General features: G+C 46.8%; 1 long non-coding RNA gene across 2 annotated transcripts; it reads left to right on the forward strand.

The window, feature by feature from the left end:
• The first annotated feature begins 11,808 nt into the window (after nucleotides 1-11,808).
• Nucleotides 11,809-14,241, forward strand: LOC140697921 (uncharacterized). 2 transcript variants are annotated; one of them, XR_012075299.1, is made up of 3 exons: nucleotides 11,809-12,094; nucleotides 13,289-13,695; nucleotides 14,199-14,241. It is a non-coding gene; the product is annotated as an uncharacterized lncRNA (long non-coding RNA). The 2 variants fall into 2 exon arrangements; XR_012075300.1 differs by having other exon boundaries at nucleotides 11,809-12,090.
• Nucleotides 14,242-21,041: the final 6,800 nt, after the last annotated feature.

Consider the following 21,041-nt stretch of genomic DNA (forward strand, 5'->3'; position numbering starts at 1 on the left):
TGAATATAAAATATTTTTCTATTTGTAAGTCTTCTTTAGTAACTTTCAACTAAGGTTTCATAATTTTCTGAGTAATGGTCTTGCACATATTTTATTAGACTTCTTTCTATAGTTTTTATTGCTGTTGTAAATGGTGAAGGTTTTGTTTTGTTTTGTTTTAATTTTTGTTCCCTAACTGTTGCTAGTGCATAGAAACGCAATAGAGTTTTATTCTTGATTCTTTGTTTTTGGTATGCCCGGTAATTTTTGACTGAATTCTGGACATCGCATATAAAAAATGTGTGTCAGGACCTCTTTGTCAGTCTAGTGAAGTCTATAGCCTCCTTCTTAGAAGAGTATTTTTGAATATAGAAAATAAAATGCATGAAGATTACAAAGAAATCAATTATATTGAATTGAAGCCCAGAAGATCTGGGGGTCCATAGGTTAGGAACAGTGTAGACGTTCTGGGTGATGTTATCTTCCACCAGAGAAGGTTCACCACAGACTTCGGTGAGACAGAGTGGAGTTTGAGCACCTTAATCCAATCATGAACTGAGCTGAATTGAGACTACACTACTGTCTTGGAAGGCTCTGTTTATCTCTGGTTTGCACGCCCCTTCTAGGGGGCATTCCTCCAGGAGTCCCAAATAGGGACTTATTTTAGTGCTAGATAACTTCCAACAAAAAGAAAATCTCAATCACCCAGTGTTTCAGAGAATAATACACTTGGCAGAAGCAAATACGTTTCTGCAGGTAATAGCCTCCAACAGATTGTAGATATCAAGACATTGAATTGCAGGGTTCTGACGTTTAAGAACTCAGGAGTTTGGGGTTTTGTTGGCTTTCAAAGATAGTCAGAGCTTAATAAGCCCCAAAAATTATTCTTTGGTTTTCTGCTGAAAATGCTATAAATAGCATTTTACAAGTTCTGTCTGTCATCTTTTTATGAGGAACATTATTCCTCTAAAATAACATTTTTGCAAAGGAAAGAACATTTCTAAATATGATTTATTAATTACTGAATAACAAGACAAATGAAAGGTTAGAGGTCAGCTGTCTTGCATCTTTTTTTTTCAGTGATTCCCCCAAATTAAGACTTCTAATACACAGTTCTGAACTTTTCGTTAATTTACATTGGGGCTTTGGCAGCAGAAAGGATTATGCAATAGCATAGCCTCCTTTTACTGAATACAGATCTGAGGGTTTTTTTTAATTCACTATTGAAATTTTAGAAAATATTGAATGTTTTGTAAATAAATAATTTGAAGACTTTTTAAAATAGTAGTTTTAGGTTTAAAACAAAATGGACAGGAAGAGACAGAGATTTCCTCTATGCCTCCGCCTGCACGTGTGTACAGCCTTCCCCATTATCAACCAGAGGGTATATTATTTACCACTGATGGACCAACCTTGACACTTCGTAATCACTCACAGCCCATGGTTTACATTACAATTCAGTTTTGATGTTGTACATTCTACGGATTTGGACACATGCATAATGGCACGTACCTGTCATTATAGACTCCTGCAGAGTAGTCTCACTGCCCTAAAGGTCCTCTGTGCTGGTCTCTCCCCCAGACTCCTGGCAACCACTGATTTTTTTTTAATGTCTCTGTAGTTTTGTCTTTTCCAGAATGTTATATAGTTGAAATCATACAATATGTAGCCTGTTCAGATTAGCTTCTTTCACTTAGTAATTTGTATTTAAATTTCTCTGTATATTTTCATGGCTTGACAGCTCATTTCTTTTTAGCCCAGAATCATATTCAATTGTCTGTATGTACCATAGTTTATATATCTGTTCACCTATCAAAGGACACCTAGTTGCTTCCAAGTTTTGGCAATTATGAATAAAGCTACTGTAAACATGCACGTGCAGTTTTTTATGTGGACATAAGTTTTCAACTCCTTTGGGTAAATACCAAGGATATGGTATGTTTAGTATGTTTAGTTTTGTCAGAAACTGCCAGACTGTCTTCCAACATGACTGCACCATTTCTCATTCCCAGCAGCACGAATGAGTGTTCCTACAGCTCCACATCCTTGCCAGTACTTGGTGGTGTCCACTGTCTGGATTTTGGTCTTCTAATAGGTGTGCAGTAGCATCTCACTGGTGTTTTAGTTTGCATTTCCCTGACAATTTGTGATGTGGAGCATCTTTTTGTATGTTTATATGCCATCTGTGTATCTTTTTGATGAGGTGTCTTAAAGTCCTTGGCTCGTTTTTATATTGGCTTGTTTGTTTTCTTGTTGTTGAGCTTTAAGTGATCTTTGTATATTTTGGCTAAGAGTTCCTTATCAGATGTGTTGTTTTGCAAACATTTTCTCCCAATTCTCTTGACATTGTCTTTCACATAGCAGAAGGTTTTAATTTTAATGAAGTTCAGTTTGTCAATTGTTTTTTTCATGGATCATGCATGAATTTTTTCTTTTTAATTTTTAACTATTTTTCTTATTTATAAAGATACAACAATAAATATAGTTCTATACTCTCCGTATCACATTATTTCAACTACGTGAGGTCAGCTGGAAGAAAAATACAGTACCCTACAGCATGTGGCTTCAAAATTGTTATTTTCATTCTCTACCTTATCTATTCAAGTCAGCTCAGTCACTTGTTGAGCATCTTCCACACGCCATGCACTATGCTAAGCACAAATAGTGTGGTCTTGCTTCAGAGAGTCTGTATTCTGTACCGTGCCTGAGTGTAAAAAGTGCCAAATTGCTTCATAGGCTAAGTGTATCAGCAAGTCAGGGGTGGAAAACAAAGCAAAACATTTTCTGAACACGAGATTTATTTTCCATAAACTTATTTAACATTTTAGATTCAGAACAATCTAGCAATTATTTTGAATTTCAGCACACACGTAAGTTTTGAGTTTTATGGCTTAGGGTTGTTCTTATTTTGAAGTTCATAGGGGACATGTGATGGGCATCGTAACCTAACCCAGTTTCGGGGACCACTAAAGGTCTCAGTGCAGCTTAAGTCCTGACTTTGCAGACTTGGCTGAGAGGAGCTTGGAAGGTGGAGACAGAATATTTCGTTCACCATGCCTGCTTCTTACTCCTCAGCACACTTCTCCTCTATAGTTTCTTGAGCTAGGGATAAGAAATTCAAGAAGCGTGGGGACAAATTTGATGCTGAGAACATGAGGATTTCAAGGTTAACACTCTCTTCCCAAGGGTTTGGCCAGGGACAGGAAGGTCACACATGTTCATCCAAGATACATGACTATTGTGATCAGTCAAGGTTTTCCAGCCTGATCAAGGAAGGCACAGGACCACGAGGTGGCAGTGTTGCACAACAAGCGTTACTGGGTGACACTTGGATAGATTGCATATGGGGAGCTCCCTCTCAGCAAGAGACCCTGCAGGAGCAGTGGGCACCGGACCAACGTCAAGCAGGGGAGGAGGGCAGGGAACTCCCAGGGCAGCGGGGACTCGGCGAGGGGCTTGGGTGCCAGGTGATGCTGCTCAGCTGCAGGGTGGGCTGGAGGACTCCCACCGGCAGCTGGGGTCTATGATGGTTAATTTAATGTATCAACTTGACTGGACCATGGGGTGCTCAGATTTTTGGTTAAACAAGATTCTAGGTGTTTCTGGATAAGATTAACATTTGAATTAATGATAGACTGAGTGGAGCAAATTGCACTCCCCAATATGGGTGGACCCCATCCAACCCATCGGAGACCTGAATAGAATAAAAAAGGCTGAGTAAGGGAGAATTTGCTCCCTCTGCCTGACTGTCTCCAGGCCGGGACACTGCCTTTGGGACTCGGACTTTCACCTGAACTGGAACCTACACTGTCGGCTACCTGGGTAACCAGCTTGCCGACTGCAAATCTAAAAATGTCTCAGCCACATGGGCCAGTTCATTGCAGAATCGTATATGTGTCTGTCTGTCTGTCTGTCTGTCTGTCTCCTTCTCTCTCTCCTATTGGTTCTGTTTCTCTGGGGAATCCTGAGCAGTAAGAGGTCTTTTACGGCTGCAGGGTTTGTCCTGTCTATGGCTACTGGTCATGTTGGCTGCGGTTTCATGGAGCATGAAAAGTTGGTAGGCTCCAAATGGCTAAAAATATATTTATTTAGACTGTATGCAAAGCAACTGAATGTGTGAGAAATTGAGTTTGGCCCCCGTGGGCTTTGAGCTTGCAGTCCTAGCCTGCTGTGAGGAAGAAAACAACACGGAAGTCATTCCAGGCAGGTGCACAGGAGCCGTCTCTGGCCTATTTATACAACAGCTATGGAGGGAAAAGAGGAGGGTCCTTACTGAGTGAGAGTCTCAGTGGCTAACGGTGCTTTCCCAAACTCCGCATTCCTCTCCGTCATGGGGTGGGATGAACGGGGGGGTCTTGCGCTTCACGTGAACGCTCTCTCACCCCTGCTTGTCCCCACCAGCCTGGAGAGGGAAGCAAGGGCCCAGGGAACCATAGCGACGGTAACAGAAGGAGCTGCATCCTCTCAGCCACCGTCTACGCCCTTACTTTTCCCGGGTGGCGCTCCAGGCAGTTCCACGTGCTCCCCTTGGCTGGCAGCCACTTAAGGGCTTCTACTGCAGCCCCTGGTGTGTTTCTTTACTTAATGATGTTAGTCTTGCTTTAATAATTAAAAGATATTAAATGCTTATTATAGAAGATCTGAGAAGTAGAAAAATACAGAGAATTATAAGTGACCCATACCAGAGACCACTAATATTTTTATATGCTTCCTCTTAGTATTTTTAAAGTCATACTTATAAATATTTAACATCATTCCTATTTTATATTCAGCTCTTTGCACCTTACGTTAAATCATGTGATTTTCCTGTGTCATTAAATATGCTTTAGAAGCATAGTTTTAATGCCAGCATGAAACTCACACCCTACAGCTTTAGAGTAATTTGTCCAATTGCTGAATATTCAGTTGGTCCCCAATTGCCCATTGATAACCAGCGTTCGGTCACTAGGGGGCCCTGGATGCCCTCACTGATGCTGTTCCAGATGTCACTGGGAAGGCCCTCTGGGCATCAAAGATGAAAGTGCATGCTCAGTCTTTCTCTGCATCTCTGATCTTACACTTCATTCATCTCATTCTACCAAGTGGGTGCAAGCTGTCCTCTGAGAAAGGCTGGAGCTGCCAAAGCCAGCAAGCCAAACTGGTTGGAAAAGGAGAGAGGAGCTGGCTGGAAGCTTGCTGGGTGACGCTCGAGGCACTGTCCCACCAAGAACACTGGACACGTGTGCTGTTTTCACATCGAATTCACATCAAAACCCATAATGAGCCACTTCATACCCATTAGAATGTCTGTAAAAAAAAAAAAAGGAAACTAGCCGGTATTGGCACGGATGGGCAGAACTGGAACACTTATGCACTGCTGGTAGAGATACCAAATGGTGCAGTCACCATGGTAAACAGTGTGACGGTTCCTTAAAAAGTTAACATAGAACCACCACATGATCCAGTAGTCTCTCTCCTAGGTGTGTGCCCAAAATGAACTTGGGCATAACTGAAAGCAGGGACTTGAACAGACATTTATACGCTCATGTTCATAGCGGCATTATTCACAAGAGCCAAAAAGTGGCAACGATCCGAATGTCTGTCAAGTGAAAAATAAAATATGTTCTATCCAGACAGTGGAATATTATTTCACCTTAAAAAAGAAGGAAATTCTGATACAGGCTACAACATGGAGGAACCGGAAGACACTGTGCTAAGTGAAATAAGCCAGACACCAAAGGAGTCCCCTTATGTGAGGCACTTAGGGTAAACAAATCCATGGGGACGTAAAGTAGAATGGTAGTTGCCAGGGCTGGGGAGAAGGGCCAGTGAGGAATTTGTTTAATGGATATTGTTTCAGTTTTACAAGATAAAAAAGGAGATGGATGGTGGTGATGGTTGCACAACACTGTAAACATACTTAGTACCACCGAACTGTACACGTAAACAAGATTAAAATGGAAAAATTTATGCTATGTGTATCTTACCACGAAGAATGCACAGACATGCAAAGGTTGCACGTAGGCAGGGGTAGAGCCCGATGCTAGAACCTAGTAGAAGAGTGAAAGACTTGAAAAAAAAAAAGTCCAGGTTGATCGCCAGGATAGGAACGGTGTCCACCGTGTTGATATCATCCCCGCTGCATGTAGAACACTGCAGACGTCCAGGGGGTGTCCAGGGGGTGTCCAGGTGTGCTGAACGGACGCCGCTAAGTTAGAAAGGCTGAGCACAGCACAGGGGGCAAAGGGAGCCCTCTGGGCTGGTCGTTAAGTTGTCTCTCAACCCCTAGTCCCTGTGCTCAGCTGTGTGATGCTAGAGCTGGGACTCTGCAAACAAAGGTCTGCTTTGCTAGCAGCACTTCTGACATTCTGCTAACTGGGGGCTCAAGAGGGAGGCTGAGGAAGGGGCAGCTCCTTCCTGCCGCTTCCTATGGGCTCTGTGTCTGCTAGTGTGCTGAGAAGCCAGAGCTGGTGTACTCAGTTAAGCGTATGCAGCTTATGAACCGCCGAACGTAGGGGCACAAGACACCCACGTGGGGGCAGCATCCGAGCTCTTACTTTGGGGAAGTGAAAAGCCCGGAGTCATTCTGATTCAAGGTGCAGTTTAGACAGACTCACACAAAGAAAGTAGAGTCACAAGATGTATTACTACTTTCGACCGCAGAAGTGAGGGGGCACAATGAGCTGAGGGAAGAGCAGTGCTCCGTCCCAGGTCACCAGGGAGAGGAGACAGAGAACAGGGCGGCAAACACCTACCACTTACAAGATGGTTGGGGTGGAGGGCACTAACTTTTCACTGGCTTAACTCTAAGCAGTTATTTTAGAAGATGCCCTGGGAAGAGTAAGGCAGGAACTTGTGGGGGGCACCCTAAACTCAAGTCTCCAAACTCTGGATGTGAGCAGGGTCATCGTTCTGTGAAATGCCTCGGCAGCAACTCGGAAAGACAGTTCTTTTCCCTAAAGTTGTTTTTCTCATCACAGCTGTGATCCTGTGGTCCCCACCCCGTCTTCGCCCAGACAGGCCTCTTCCCAACAGCAGCATCAGTCCTTCGGCAGCACAGCTGAGTCCACTTCGCAGCTACTCCGGTGCCTGTGTCATCGCTCCCACTGCAGAGACACCAGCTCCAGCTGCCGGTGCCCCCGTTCAGGGGCCTGGATCCCAGGGCCGTGGGGCCCCTCCTCCAGGTTCTCAGGCTTAGCAATGCCAACCTCTCCTCCTTTTCCTAGCCTGGGGCATGTTTCCTATGGTTCCTGTAGTGATTCCTTAAAGGTACTTTAGAGTCTCCTCCTGCCCTTTCTGTTACCTGGCTAACAGCCTCATGTATATGTAAGTGAGCTTTTTATATTAGATTCTTTCTCCTCAAGCAGGTGATGTGGGCCCTGTCTGCCACCCAGATGCTGACTGGGTAAGTTCAGAGACGGGGCCTTGCAGGAGGAAGGGGATACACGGCTTCCCTGGTTGCTGGGGAACTGGATCTGGTGGGGCGGGCCCAGCCAGGCTCACAGCCTTCCACCCGAGTACTGCCCTCGCAGGTGGCTGTCCGACCCCTCACTTAGGTGCTTCCTACAGCGTCTGCCAAGGTTCAGCCTCTGGCCAGGAGAGAAGGCTGCAAAACCGGCTGTCCCTCCCTTAGGACCAAGTTCAAATACCTCCAGGGGCCGAGAAGGGGATGGGAAAGGAAGCAGTGGCCAGGAGGACAGCCCGGAGTGCTGGGGACTGTGAGTAACGGAAAAGCAAGCAGAAAGGGGACAGTCCCTGTCAGTCTGTAGTGGCCTCAAGAGAGGCAGGCTCAGGGGTACCTGATCTCACGCTTTAAGAGAAGCCATAAATCTGGGTTTTCATGTGAAATAATCCCATTTTAAAACCTTGGTAACTAATTTTTAAAAACTCATTTGTGAACCAAGCATTGCATGGGCTGTGGATCTGCCGGGTTGTGACACCGGCCCTGGAGAGTCAACCAGCCCCCCAGACGGCCATCGCCCTGCGTGGTCCCAGTAGGCCTGGGGTGCGTTTGCCATTGCCTTTCCCTGAGAGCTTTAATGTCAAGGTCATGAGTTTCCGTGTCTGCCTTTACTTCTTTTCCCAAGAGGCCGACTGACCTGGAAAATGTCCCAGCAGCGTCCCTAACACGCCAGGGCTCTGCAGGGTGTGCGAATCAGGGCCCCCGGGACCCCAGCTCCTTCTGCTGTTTCTGACTTTCAGTGGATAATAGGTAAAGTGAGAGGCCCAATTTTACTTTATGTTTTTACCACTTTGGTGGGGGGTAGTAATTAGGTTTATTTATTCATTTAATGGAGGTACTGGGGACTGACCCCAGGACCTTATGCACGCTAGACATGCACTCTACCATGGAGCTACACCCTCCCTCTGTGGGACCAAGGTTTAACCTGGCCAAAGCTACCTTGCTGAGCTTGGGAGAATCAGAACAGCATCTTCTTAAAGTGAGTGTGGCAGCTTCAGGAAGTGGGGTGACCTTTAGCCTAATTAGTACCTAAATAAGTATTTCCTGAAAAACCAAGGAGGAGACGAGAGAGCCTATTCTTAACTGTAGATTTTTGAAGGCGAAGATGAGACAAAGATATTTTGGGTTTTGATGGCTGACCTGGCACGCAAGGGTCCCCTCCCTGTAAATATGCCGTCAGTCACTCTGCTCAGGACGACACAAGGCGTGGGGCTGCAGGTGGGGTGGGCAGAGGTGGGGGTGGGAGGGGGTGGGCTGGACAAGAGGACAGGGTACGAGGGGGGATGATGAGGTGCGCGGAGCCCAGCGCTTGTTGCCAGTTAGACTTCCTCCCAGTCTCTTGCTTTGACATTGGTCGGGAGGCTTCCCGCCGGGCGCCCCAATTCCACGTACGCTTGTGCTACGTTATCATACAGCAGTCGTTTCCACGTTTTTTGCTTCTACATGGAAACTCATAAGCAGTCACTAATTTTTCTCATGATAAAGGGCAAAATGAGGTTGTCTCCACTGATGAAAGAGTAAACTCAGGCATTAACCTGGTAACAGGGATAACTGGTTACCTGTCCTGGGGAGGACAGGCCACTCACTGATGAATGTGAGCTGTGGGCCTGTCACGTGTCAACGTCTTTCAGCCCCAGGGACCTGATGGTACTTCAGTCGCACGGCTCACCGTGATCCCAGCAGCTCACTGATGGCGTGCGGGTCACTGCAAACTGCGGGAAAGTCTCCAATCACACCTGGGAACTCTTTTTTTTTTTTTTTTTTTTGCACAGAATAAAGATAATAAGCAGCATGGGCTATGATAGCACACAGCAGAGCTGGACATTAAGGGGTCACTAAGAGCAAAGTAAGGGTGTCCTGCGCCTCCCGGAGGCTCATCGCCACGTTCTTTGCTCTGAGCTCATTGGCGGGTCCAGGCTGCCAGGTTCACCGCCCACCACACATGGAGGAGAGAGGCCCGCAGGGCAGGGCGGTGCAGGGTTCTTGGTCATGAACACTGCTCTCCTTCTTTCTAGGGGACCAGCAGCTGGGAGGTCTGGCTCTCCAGCCTGAAAGTTGGACCAAAATCTGCGTAAGGTCATGACCTTGGCCAGGGCTCTGCATGAGGTCTGTCCCTTTCGACAACTCAGTGTCCAACCACTCTAAGTATTTTTCTGTCTCAACTGCCCCCAGGAGACCAGTCCCACCTCAGGGACAGCATTAATTACATCAGCGGACTTGAACATTTAACCTTGTCTTTTGCAGTGAGCCTTTTTTCAAAGGCTAAGCATATAAAAAGTGAGATGCTCAGCTTGGACGTGGTGCAGACCTGAGCCTGCTCGCCCACCAGCCCATCGAGGGCAGCTCCAGCCCTGTGGTTGCCCCGAGTTCTCCATGACCCCCGTTCTCTCAGGTCACTTGTACCACCTGTCAGCACATCCTCTCCCCTCCACCTCCAAAGTCTACCAGACTCTCACCCCTTCACACCTCCCCCTGCTGCCGCTGCTCCAGGCCACCTCCATCTCTAATTTGGATCCGTGCGGGGGCCTTACCTGGTCTCTCTGCTTCTTCCTTTGCCTTCCTGCAGGAGCCCAAGTCCCCTTTTCAGGTAACAGTCAAATCATGCCATTTTTCTGCTCAAAGCCTGCTCCCATCCCACTCAAAGTAGAATCAAAGACCCTATAACAGCTTATAGGACCTGATACACCCCAGCCCCATGGGCTCTCTGACTCACCTCCTGCCACCCTGCCCCTTATCTGCTCCAGCTACACCGACCTCCTGGATATTAATCCCAACACACTGAGCAGGCTTCCACCTCAGGACCTTTGCACTTGCTCTGCCTGGGCCAGGAATGCTCTTTTCTCACTTAACCTCACAGCTCTCTGGCTCCTTTCACTATTCTTGAGCACAAGTTACTGCTCAAACACCTTCCCAGGCCACCCTGGGGAGAGTATAACCTTTCCCCTGGGGGAAACCCTCCCCCTTCCCTGCTTTGTTCCTTCCACAGCACCATGAACGGACGTATCTATTTTGTCTGCCCCACTCCTCCCCCAGCAGAGATTCTCAAAAGCAAGGATTTGTATGTTTCCTTCTGAAGCATCTCCTCACAGAGCATGGGTTAGAAAAACACAGGTCTGAGGGCCTTCCCTGGCCCATTTCTGTACTATTTGGCTGTATCAGACTATGAATGTGAATGGTTGTTTCAAACAACTGACCTACTCAGGCGCAAAGAAGCCGTCGTGCCCCGCAGTGTGAGGGTAGCACTCGCCCGCAGGTCAGCAGAAGACCGCTGGCTCCCAGCCTGCTGCGTGTCTATGTCCTTCACACCGAGGAGGGAACTTGGCATCTACTCCTTTTAAAGACTGCTATCTTACAGGAAATTTCAAATAAAGACAAACATGGAGAAAACGCTGGATTCCCACGAACTCATGGCTGGCCCTCGCCAGTCGTCAGCGCTCTGCAGTTTGTCCTCTTTACCCCACTCTGTCTTGGTGGTGTTTGTACTTGCCGTTTGTGTTCAGTGGTGTTGTTTGTAGTTATTGCTGCTGAAGCATTTAAAAGCCAATCCCAGATACTGTGTCTCCCATAAGTACTTCCAGATGTATATTTGGAGGTTATTCTTGATCTGAGAATGGCTCCTCTCTGTCTGAGAAGGTCAGGCCCTTCAGTGGAGTGAATATCTCTGCAGGGAGGTACCCGGGCGTGGAGGAGGAAGGGACGCCCTGGGCCCGCCACACGGGAAGCCAGTTGGTGACTACGCAGAGTGGTGGCGGCTCCTCCCGCCAGATGCCCGGGCGCCGGGTCGGGGGTTCAGGGACCCCAGCCCCGCTCAATTGGAGGGGATAGCTGCTTTACTTGCCAAGGCAGATCACACATTTTCTCTTGCCACTTCTGGCCCCGCTTTGTCAGAGGCATCTCAAACTCAGCGTATCCACAGCATCTCAGCAGCCAATCAATTAGAAATGACAAATGTCTGCACGGCCAGCCCATGGGGACGTGTGCTGATCAACACCTCCGGATTGGACAACACTGAAAGCTACTCCTATCATATTATCAGATGTGGTTTTTGAAGCATCATTGCAAGGAGGAGAGATTTCCATTTGTAAAATGTATTGAACAGCGATGAGAAATGCACCAGTTCTTTGTCAGATTGAAAATTGTGGGAAAAAAGAGATTGTCATGAACTTAAAAGACCTTTTTGACAGAATGAAAAAAATGTCTGCATATGTGACTTGGAGAGGGAACATCACGGCTCCATGACACGGCCCACAGCTGGGCCTGATGCCAAAACCCCGGTTCCACAGATGCTGGAAAGGTGCTCAGCCCCTCAGCGCCTCCCCCTCCCCAGGCTCTCCCTGGAATGTTTACAGAATTTGTGTCACGGCACATCAGAACCCAAGTGTGGTCCTTCTGGCGCCATGTCTCCTTTTCCTCCTGGGGCTTACCTGGAAGGAAACTCACCACCGGGGCTTCAGATCTGTTGGTGAATTCCACTCAGTGATTGGCTAGCATCCTTCCCACGCTGGCATGGTCAGGCGCTTCGCGTCTGGTCATTCTATGAGCCACCAAGAAGCCTTTGCCAAATGGTCAACAAATGCAGTCTTCCTGCCTCCCCATCTAGACAGGCCCTGGGTGGGCGGAACATCTTCAGGCTGCAGAGGAAACTGTGAGATTCAGTGGACACCAAAGAGGCAGGTGACTCAGTGGGGCTGTGATGTGGAGGAGGTCAGGGTCGGAATCTGGGAGTAAGACAGCAGAGTCCCAGACCCGAAGAGGCGTGAGGGGTTGGGGGTGGAGAACGGGAGGAAGTAAGAGTGAGAGGGTGGGTCTCTGGACTCCCTTCTTTGGATTTATCAAAAGGTGCAGAAAAAAAAAGTTGGTGGAACAGGATAATTAGGAACCTGACGCTGGGGCCCCGCGGCCTGAGTCTGTGTTCTGGCTGTGCTGGCACCCTGGCTAGTTCCTCCAAACCTCGCCCTCCCGGTGACTCATTTTCCTCATCTATACCATGGGGATGAGTGAAACAGTGTTCATCTCACATGCGGTTTTGAGGACCGAGTGTTACTCTGTGGAAAGCACATAGAACATGGTGCGCAGCAAGCCGCCCGGCGTCGCTCAGCTGTGGATGAGACATGGTTAGGGGTCTGGACCTGGGTCAGACTGGCCCGGACCTTGGACATGGCTCTCACCCGAGTCATTTCACCTGCTCACCACGGAGAGGCTGCAGGCAGCGGTCATTACCTTTCTTCCGTGCGGGACTAGCGGAGGCTCAGACAGGGCACCTTGCTCTGAGTCCCACAGGGGGACTTGGCTTCGTACCCACCTCCTCTCCTCTGTCTAAACCTCCCCCCTCCCCCGCCCCTGGGCTTCCGTGGAACCGCGGCCGTCCCTGAGAGCAGGGCTGCCAAAACAAAGAGCAGAAGGCCAGGCAGGAGGCGAGTGCCAGAGCTGTTTACTGAGGTCCTGGTCAGGGCCCCCTCCGTGATGCAGCCACTCCGGGCACACCAGCGCCATGAGCGGGCTGTAAGCAGCTGTGTTTCCACCTCAGGAAGCCACATGCACATCTGTTGCAGCCTTTAGAAGCTCCCAGTGCTCCTGGACCACAGGTGGGCCTGTGAAATCGCATGGCGAAGGAAGGAGTCCTGTAGACCTGCGTCCCAGTTACAGCCCCTGAGCCCAGCGGAGCGCCCAGCACAGACCGGTCCTGTGGCTACTTGTTCGTTTATGTGCAAAGGAAGGCATTTGTCTACATGAGCCTGAAGCTCCTTCCCAGTGAGAGAGCCTACTTTTCCATCTCTTTATATGAGAAGACCCCCAAGTGTAAGGAAAGAGAGAGAGAGAAAAATAGAAGCCAGAAAGTTAATTCTCTTTTATTTTTTCTTTTAACAGGTTCATATTTGCTCTTCAGTTGTTCCTGACTGTGGGAGTAATTCAAAGTACCAAGTATGCGAAAACCAGTTGGAAATGTTTTAAAAGGGCAGCCAAATAGGCGTTTCTCTTCCAAACAACAAGTTTGATTCCACTGCTGGATTTTTTTTTAACTTTTGTTTATCTTCACTAATAATTTAACTTTGAGTTCAATGCTTTCTCACTGAATAAATATTCCTAAATCGGTTAAGAGAACAGAGGAATAAGATTATCCAAAAACATTAGTCATCCAATGTGCTCTAGTGATAACAGTCCAGGATTGGGGACAAGAAAATATAGATTTGCTCCTGAACCTGCCATGGAGCTGTGACTCCAGAATCCATTTACCTCTCGGGACCTCTGTCAAACTGAGTGGGTTGGATTCTCAGGTAGGCAACGATTACTTTTTGGATATTCACTTTCTGTCTCCTTTTTCTTCTGGTCATGGGACCCTAAGTTTCCTTTGGAGAGCCTTCTTCCACTGTCATATGTCTTAGATGGGTCTCCACCATGGGCCTGGATTCAGGGGTCCCCTCTGTAGGAATGGGAAGGAATGCTTTTAATAGCATGAAGAGACCTTCTAGGAACAAATTTTTTATATTTGAAAGTAAAAGTGGCTAACATGCAAGAGTATACCTTATTCCCACGTATCGGTCAGCAATTGCTGTATAACAAATAACCATACATTTAGCAGCTTAAAACCACATCCATTCATAATCTCAGAGTTTCCATGGGTGAGGGGTCTGGGCGTGGCTGAGCTGGGTCTTTGGCTGCAGCACCTCACCAGGCTGTAGTCAAGGTATTGCCAGGGCTAAGTGTCATGAGACTCTCCAGTGGGGAAAGGTCGGCTCCCACACTCAGGTTGTTGTTCAGGGCTTACTTCTTGTTGCAGGGCTAAGGCTTCAGCGTCTGTAACCAGAGTCACCCACAGTTCTCTGCCACATGGGCTGCTCCACTGTGGCCATTGTCTCCATGGCAGACTCTTCCAGACCAGTGCGGAAGAGTCCAGCACGCCTGTTAGCAAGATGAATCTTTGCCAGATGTGGAACCTTAATCAAGGAGTGACAGCCCATCATCTCCGCCATGTTTTCTTGGTTACAAACAAGTCAAAATTCCTGCCCAAAATCCAGGAAAGGGGATTCCCACACAGGTGTGATCCCCAGGGGGCCAGTTTCCTTGGGGGTCACCTACAGTCATTCATACATTCTCCATTGACCATCTACATGGAAGGATTGACTTTACCTGTGAATGAGTATCTAATGTCCTACCCATTCTGTTGGGAAACACCTCCAGGTCTCAGACTGAGGCTTTCCTTGTGCATGCTGTGGTGGTCTCATCTGGAACTCCTGGTGATTTTTTCAGTAACAGCTCTCTGTGTCAAGGTCCAAGATAGACCTGCCTTTGGATGGATTTCCGTTCAGTAGTGAGAATTGTCAGAGTCAGATCCCAGGGATTCTGTTTTGTTTCAACACTTGGGTTTACCAGACAGGCTTCCTCCTGGGCAAAGCTGTAACCAGAAGACAGGCTGGTTTTAATGGGTGACAGATCCCCATATTTTTGTCTTTATCTACTTGTGGGGTTATCCCATTAGTGGGGTCCTCTTCAGTAGAATGCCTCGTCAACAGGACAGTCTACTTCCCAACTCAGGGAGTGGGTGTCTGTATGTCCTTCATTTTTATGAGACATAATGCGGCCTGAAGTTCTCATCTTTAAATTCCATGCATTCATACCTTCTGTAAGCACTGAACATCTCCAGACTTTCCGTTGAGGAGACTTTTAATATCTGTTCTTCTTTTCTCCAATTAAACCAGAAAAAAACGACACAGTCAGGGTTGGGGAGGAGAAACAGATGGAAGAGTGTTTTCTCCTGGAAGGATTGGGGAGAAACCAAAACACTCCCTTTTGCTTCATGGAGCATCTGAGGAGCACCTTACAGCATGAAGAAATAAATGCCAAGTCAAAGAGGAGCATCTGGAAAGTGGATGGTTAATGGTCATTTTCCAATTGGGAAGCTAAAAACAGAGGATGGTTACTTTTTAGAGCTACAGAGTTATTTTTCAGCAACTTTAGTAAACCTTCTCTTTCCCTAACTTCTCTTTCAAATGGCTGTGTTGACTTTTAAAATGTAATGTTTTAATTTTAGAATAGTTTTATGTTTATGGACAATTTGTAAAGATAGTACAGAGAGATTCCACGTACCCTACTGCCCTGACTTTTTGCTCAAAGCTTTCCAGTACGCAGTCGCCAGGCTCAGACAGATCATCAGCGCCACGTCCCCAGGGTGCAGGGAGACGAGAGACAGCTTCTTTTTCTATTTCCTTTTTAGTGCATAACTGACTCACAATGTTCAAAGCTGAGGGGTTGGGCGTGACGTTGGAAGAGGGAAATGGAAGGAAAGGAGGTAGGGGCAATGGATTCTGAACTTTCTCAAGTTGTATTTCAACGGCTAATTCCAGTCTCCTTACTACCTGCACATCTTTATAGAAACTGCTAGCAAGTGTCCCACTGAGTGGCCCGCTGCTAGGAGCCCCATCGGTGCTCGTTCCTGCAGGAGGATGCCCCTCCCTGCCTGGGCTCGGGGCTGCGTGAGGCCGCCGGCTTTGCACTCAGCTTGGTTCAGGTGCTGGTTTCAGGGACAAGGAGCAAATGATAGGGAGGTTTTCTGCAGTTTCATGTCATTTATATTCTTCACATAAGCCCAAGAATATTGTCTGCTGCAGCCGGTGTGGCAGCTGTTCTGAGACCATTTAAGCAAAAGATGGCTCATGCTGACCTCTGGGAGGAGAATGCAGGCTTTTCCTTGTCCTGGGAGGGAAAGAGGGACAGGCAGACTCTCCTGGGTGGAATGGACCTCAGGGGCATTTTCTTTATATATATATATATGATACATATGATATATATAAGATATATATGACATATATATGTGATAAAGAAAAAAATACATATGAATGGAATACTACTCAGCCATAAAAAAGAATAAAATAATGCCATTTGCAGCAACATGGATGGACCTGGAGATCATCATTCTAAGTGAAGGCAGAAAGAGAAAGAAAAATATCATATGATATCACTTATATGTGGAACCAAAAAAAAAAGACACAAATGAAATTACTTACAGAACAGAAACAGACTCACAGACATAGAGAACAAACTTATAGTTACCAGGGGAAAAGAGACTGAGAAGGATAAATTGGGAGTTAGAAATTTGCAGATACCTACTACTACATATAAAATAGATTAACAACAAGTTTATACTGTATAGCACTGGGAACCATATTCAATACCTGTAGTAACCTATAATGAAAAAGAATATAAAAATGAATATATGTATGTATATGTATGACTGAAATATTGTGCTGTACACCAGAAATTGACACAACATTGTAAACTGACTGTACTTAAATAAAAAAATAAAAAAAGTATGCAATTGATATAAAGACACATGAATAGATGAGTGGAATGGAATAGAGTCCAGGTGAATGGATTAATGAACAGCAGTACAATGAAATATTACTCAGGAAGAAAAAGGAATGAACTGTTGATCCAGATAATGACATGGATGAATCCCCAAATAATTATTCTGAGCCAAAGCATCCAGACAAAAGGAGCACGTATTATATGAATCCATTTATGTTAAAGTCTAGAAAATGCAAACTAATCTGCAGTGACAGAAGGCAGATCAGTGGTTGCTGGTGGGGAGCAGGGAGGAGGGAGGGAAGGTGGGAGGGATTGCAAAGGAGAGGCACAAGGAGACTTCTGGAGGGGGTGGATATTTTCACTATCCTGAGTATGCTGATAGTTTCACAGGTGTGTCCATAGATCAGAACTTATCAAGTTGTCCACTTTAAATGGACAGTTCATTTCATGTCAATTTGCAATTTACTGCATGCCAATGATACCTCAATAAAGCTATTTAAATTTTCAAAATTCCTCTGCTGAACAACTGCCAAGAGCTTTTCAGCGAAGCTCCTTTTATCAGAATCAGAGATAAGCCAGTGCCAAAAGCCGCAAACCAGAAGGAGTCACTTGTACCAAATGAGAGGGGCGTTTTCTGATCAAGTTTGGTCAGAGTGACTGGGTGAGGGGATGGAGAGCGGGCTGGGTGGCTCGTCCAAGAGCCATCATGTCATTCTTCATCTGTAAGGTGGCCACCTCGGCTGGGCTGACCTCCGATATCAAGTCTCCCTGGTCCAGTGGAAAACTGCCCTGTGATTCTGAACTTGAACTTGAGCTGATCTGAACTTGAATCCTGCCTCTACCTCACAGCAAACTCAGCCTTGTAGCCTTGCCCTCTAAGATCCTGGCTGTGCTCAGTCAATGTGGGGAGGTTATTAACCCCTCGAGGGAGGATTAACATACTGATGTTAAAGTGTCTGGGCTAGAGCAGATCTTCAACGTCTGCTTGCAGTCTTCCCTCCCCTTATTCTACTGGGCATGAATCTCAGTCTACCAGTCAAGTGTGCAAGAAGTCAGGTTCCTTCTTTACTCTTCTGATACTGCATTTAATTTCTACTTTAAGCCATCAATCCACTGGAGAGTGGACATCAGTCAATTTGGTAGGTGCCTTTCCAGACTGCCTTTCAAGTTTTGGGCCACGGTGGCGGGGAGGGGGGTTCTGCTTAGATGTCTTGACTGGCCTTTGAAGGACAAGTCACACAGCTCATCACAGCTCATGGTGGAGTCACACCTCACGCGACCTCAGCCTTCACCAGGCCAGGTGCTCCTCTGCATACTCGTGTCCCACTCAAGGAAGCAACTGGCACAGAAGTCAGAGGCGTGGGCTTAGGGACTACTCAGACCTGAAGCCCTGCCCCATCATTTCCCAGCAAGGCAGAAACTTTATTTTCACATCTGAAAACAATAGGGATTAAAATAATTTAATTCATAGGATAGTTGTGAACAATTAAATGAGTCAGAACTGAAGACAGTGCCCAGAACTTGATGAGTTGTTGATAAGTGACATTTATTTTGTCATGCTGGAGCATTCAGGCCCTGTCTCTCCTTCTGCTGGAGCTTTTGGTCCCTCTGGGCTCTTCCAGAAAAGGTGGCACTTAGACCCTCTGATCTGATTTCCCCCAAATGATCTGGGGGTTCTGAGGGATGGAGAGGGCATGGCCCAGGGTTCCATCATAATCTTCTCACTTAAGCCTCCTGTCTCCAAAGAGGTCCCACAGGGGAATCCTTATCCAGTTTGGGGGACAGAGGGTGCTGCATTCTTCCCCAAAAAACCTTCATAAAATACCTCCAGCCAGGTGCTCACATACTGACTCCTACTTTCTACCTTCTGTGTGATGCGGAGCCACACGTCTGGGTGCCCTGTGACCGAATGGGAGGCTCACAGGCACAGAGACACACCGGGGCCACCCTTGGTGAACACCTCCAAATGTTAGCCTCACTCACTGAGGTCTGAGATGCGGCGCCTGATGCAGAGGGAAAGTTGCCCGCAGAAGCCCCCTGGCACCCTGATCCGCACAAGGATTGCAGCTGGGGGGCTGCGTTAGACTTCTCCATGCGGAGAGCACACCTGCTGAGTCAGAACCTCTCGCAGCCTGCTCGGAAAGTGAGAGTTACGTGTTACCTGATGCCTTTTGCAAAGTCAGGGCTCAGCAGAAAGGGGTGGGGATGAGCCCAGAGCAGAATCAGCTCTAGTCCCTGCTTTCTTCTCAGGACACGTGACGTGTTCTAAGGTAGCTTAATAGGTAGGTTAATAATGTTTTGAACAAGAACTCAAGTCGAAAGACACATACTGAAGTATATGCATGGCTGGGACATTGTGCTGTACACCGGAGAGTGACACATTGTAACTGGTGGTACTTCAATAAAAAAAAAATTAAAAAAAAGAAAGATACATATTTAAGAGCAGTGTTATCCTGCCACCTGGTGGTAATATCATTTCGGTAAATTCTTTCTGTTACTGTGGCTGGTAGTCTAATGACTCACTAACTTTCCCTGAAAAGGATGAGTGTCTAGTCCTATAAAATATCTTGTTAACTCCCTTGACACTCTCTATGAAAGACAGATCATTTAAATGTAAAATATACCATTAAGATCAGTCTTTGAGGTGTATGATGCTTAACATATTCATTCAACAAACATTGATCTTCCCATATGTAAAGGGCAGTGCTAGGATCTGGGGAAAATTATACATACAGCCTCTGTCCTCAATGAGCTTCAGATACACTGGAGAATAAGGACATTTTATGTAAATTTCTATATTACAAGGCAGAACTCTGAAAGGTGTGCATCACGGTGAGGGGCCCTGGATAATTCCTAGGAGAAAAATTGATGACAGCATGGGAAACTAGGGAAGGCCTCATGAGGGAGGTGGCCTCTGAGCCCAGGGAGTCACCAAATACAGGAGGGACATAAGGGGATCTGTGAGGCAGAAAGGTTGCTGGATTAGTGGTGAGCAGAGATCCGTAAACTTTTTTGATTGTGCACCACTAGAAATCAAACCAAAAAAGGGAACACGCATTCCACTAAAAGTATTTTCTTTGTAAATGATAAGCATTTACGGATGTAGCTTGTCCATTATGAGGCATATAGTGAAAGGAGCAGACTAAGAAAATAAAGAGTAACCCTAGAACTTCCTTTTGGTTCCTTTTGGACTGTTAGGCTCACCCCACTTTGGATGTCACTGGCCTGGACCAGTGTGGGCAGGAAGAAGGCGAAAGAAGAATCAGGAGACTCTCGGAGGCACTAAGACAGTGCAGGCTAGAGCTACTAGGGACTTAAGGAAGGGGGAGACAGAAGGTGAGAAAAGGGACAGACCTTTAGAGAGAGGACTAGAGGACTGCCAGCAGTTTACAGGGAAAGAACTGTTAAAGGTACTTCTGAGTTTGTGGCTTTATTTTGTTTTGAATTTGTAGGCCATTGGAAAGACATTGAAACATTTGCTGAAAGAGAATACAGAAGAAAAGACAGATTTCAGGAGAAGATAATCAATTTGTCTTGTATTTGTTGAGTTCTAAGTAGCAGTGAAATCTGTTTGGCTTCTGCAGGCATCCGGAAATTTCTTTTCTGAAGTCCAGTGGTGTCACCTGACTCAGAGGTGATGGCAGACAGTGGGAGGGTATGAAGTTGCCCAGGGAAAGACTACAGAGTGAAACGAAAACAAGCCAAGGACAGACTCCGAAGGATGCCACCTCCCAGGGGCAGGTGCAGAGCGGGCGCCCCAGGAATAGACTAGAGTGGAGGATTGTGAGCAGGTGTGTTGGGGAGAGTCTCAGGACTATCACCTGTAAGGAGTGAGGATGCAGGACTGTGTGGAGGAGACGCTGAGCTATGAAGTAGTTTCAACAGGTCTCAGCAGATGCCATAGGGGCTCTGAGTCTGGGATGGCCCTTTGTGAGGTGTGTGGCGATATGTCAGGCTGGTTCCCATTGGCTTGTGGGGGCAACTGTTTGCATCTCCCCCCAGCTCCTCCTTCAGTGACGTCAGCCTGATCTTGAAATTGACCACAGTAGAAGTATTTACACCCTGGAAATTGCCCAACCTTACAAACCAGAGCTTTTTTTTCCCTGCAAAGAAGTGGTTGTTAAATATTTACACAGGACACACAACTATGTCTCTAATGATGTAAGGGGATGGAAACTTTGTATCTTTGCATCAACTGATTGTTTTGTATCTTTGCATCAACTAATTGTTGGCCATGGGTTGCCCCTGGAGAGGGGATGTTGCTTAGGTCGAGTAGCCCCCATCAGCTGAGGGCCATGCCTGGAAAAGAACACAGTTG

The sequence above is a fragment of the Vicugna pacos genome, chromosome 8 (assembly GCF_048564905.1).
Source record: "Vicugna pacos chromosome 8, VicPac4, whole genome shotgun sequence".
Classification (NCBI taxonomy): Eukaryota; Metazoa; Chordata; class Mammalia; order Artiodactyla; family Camelidae; genus Vicugna; species Vicugna pacos.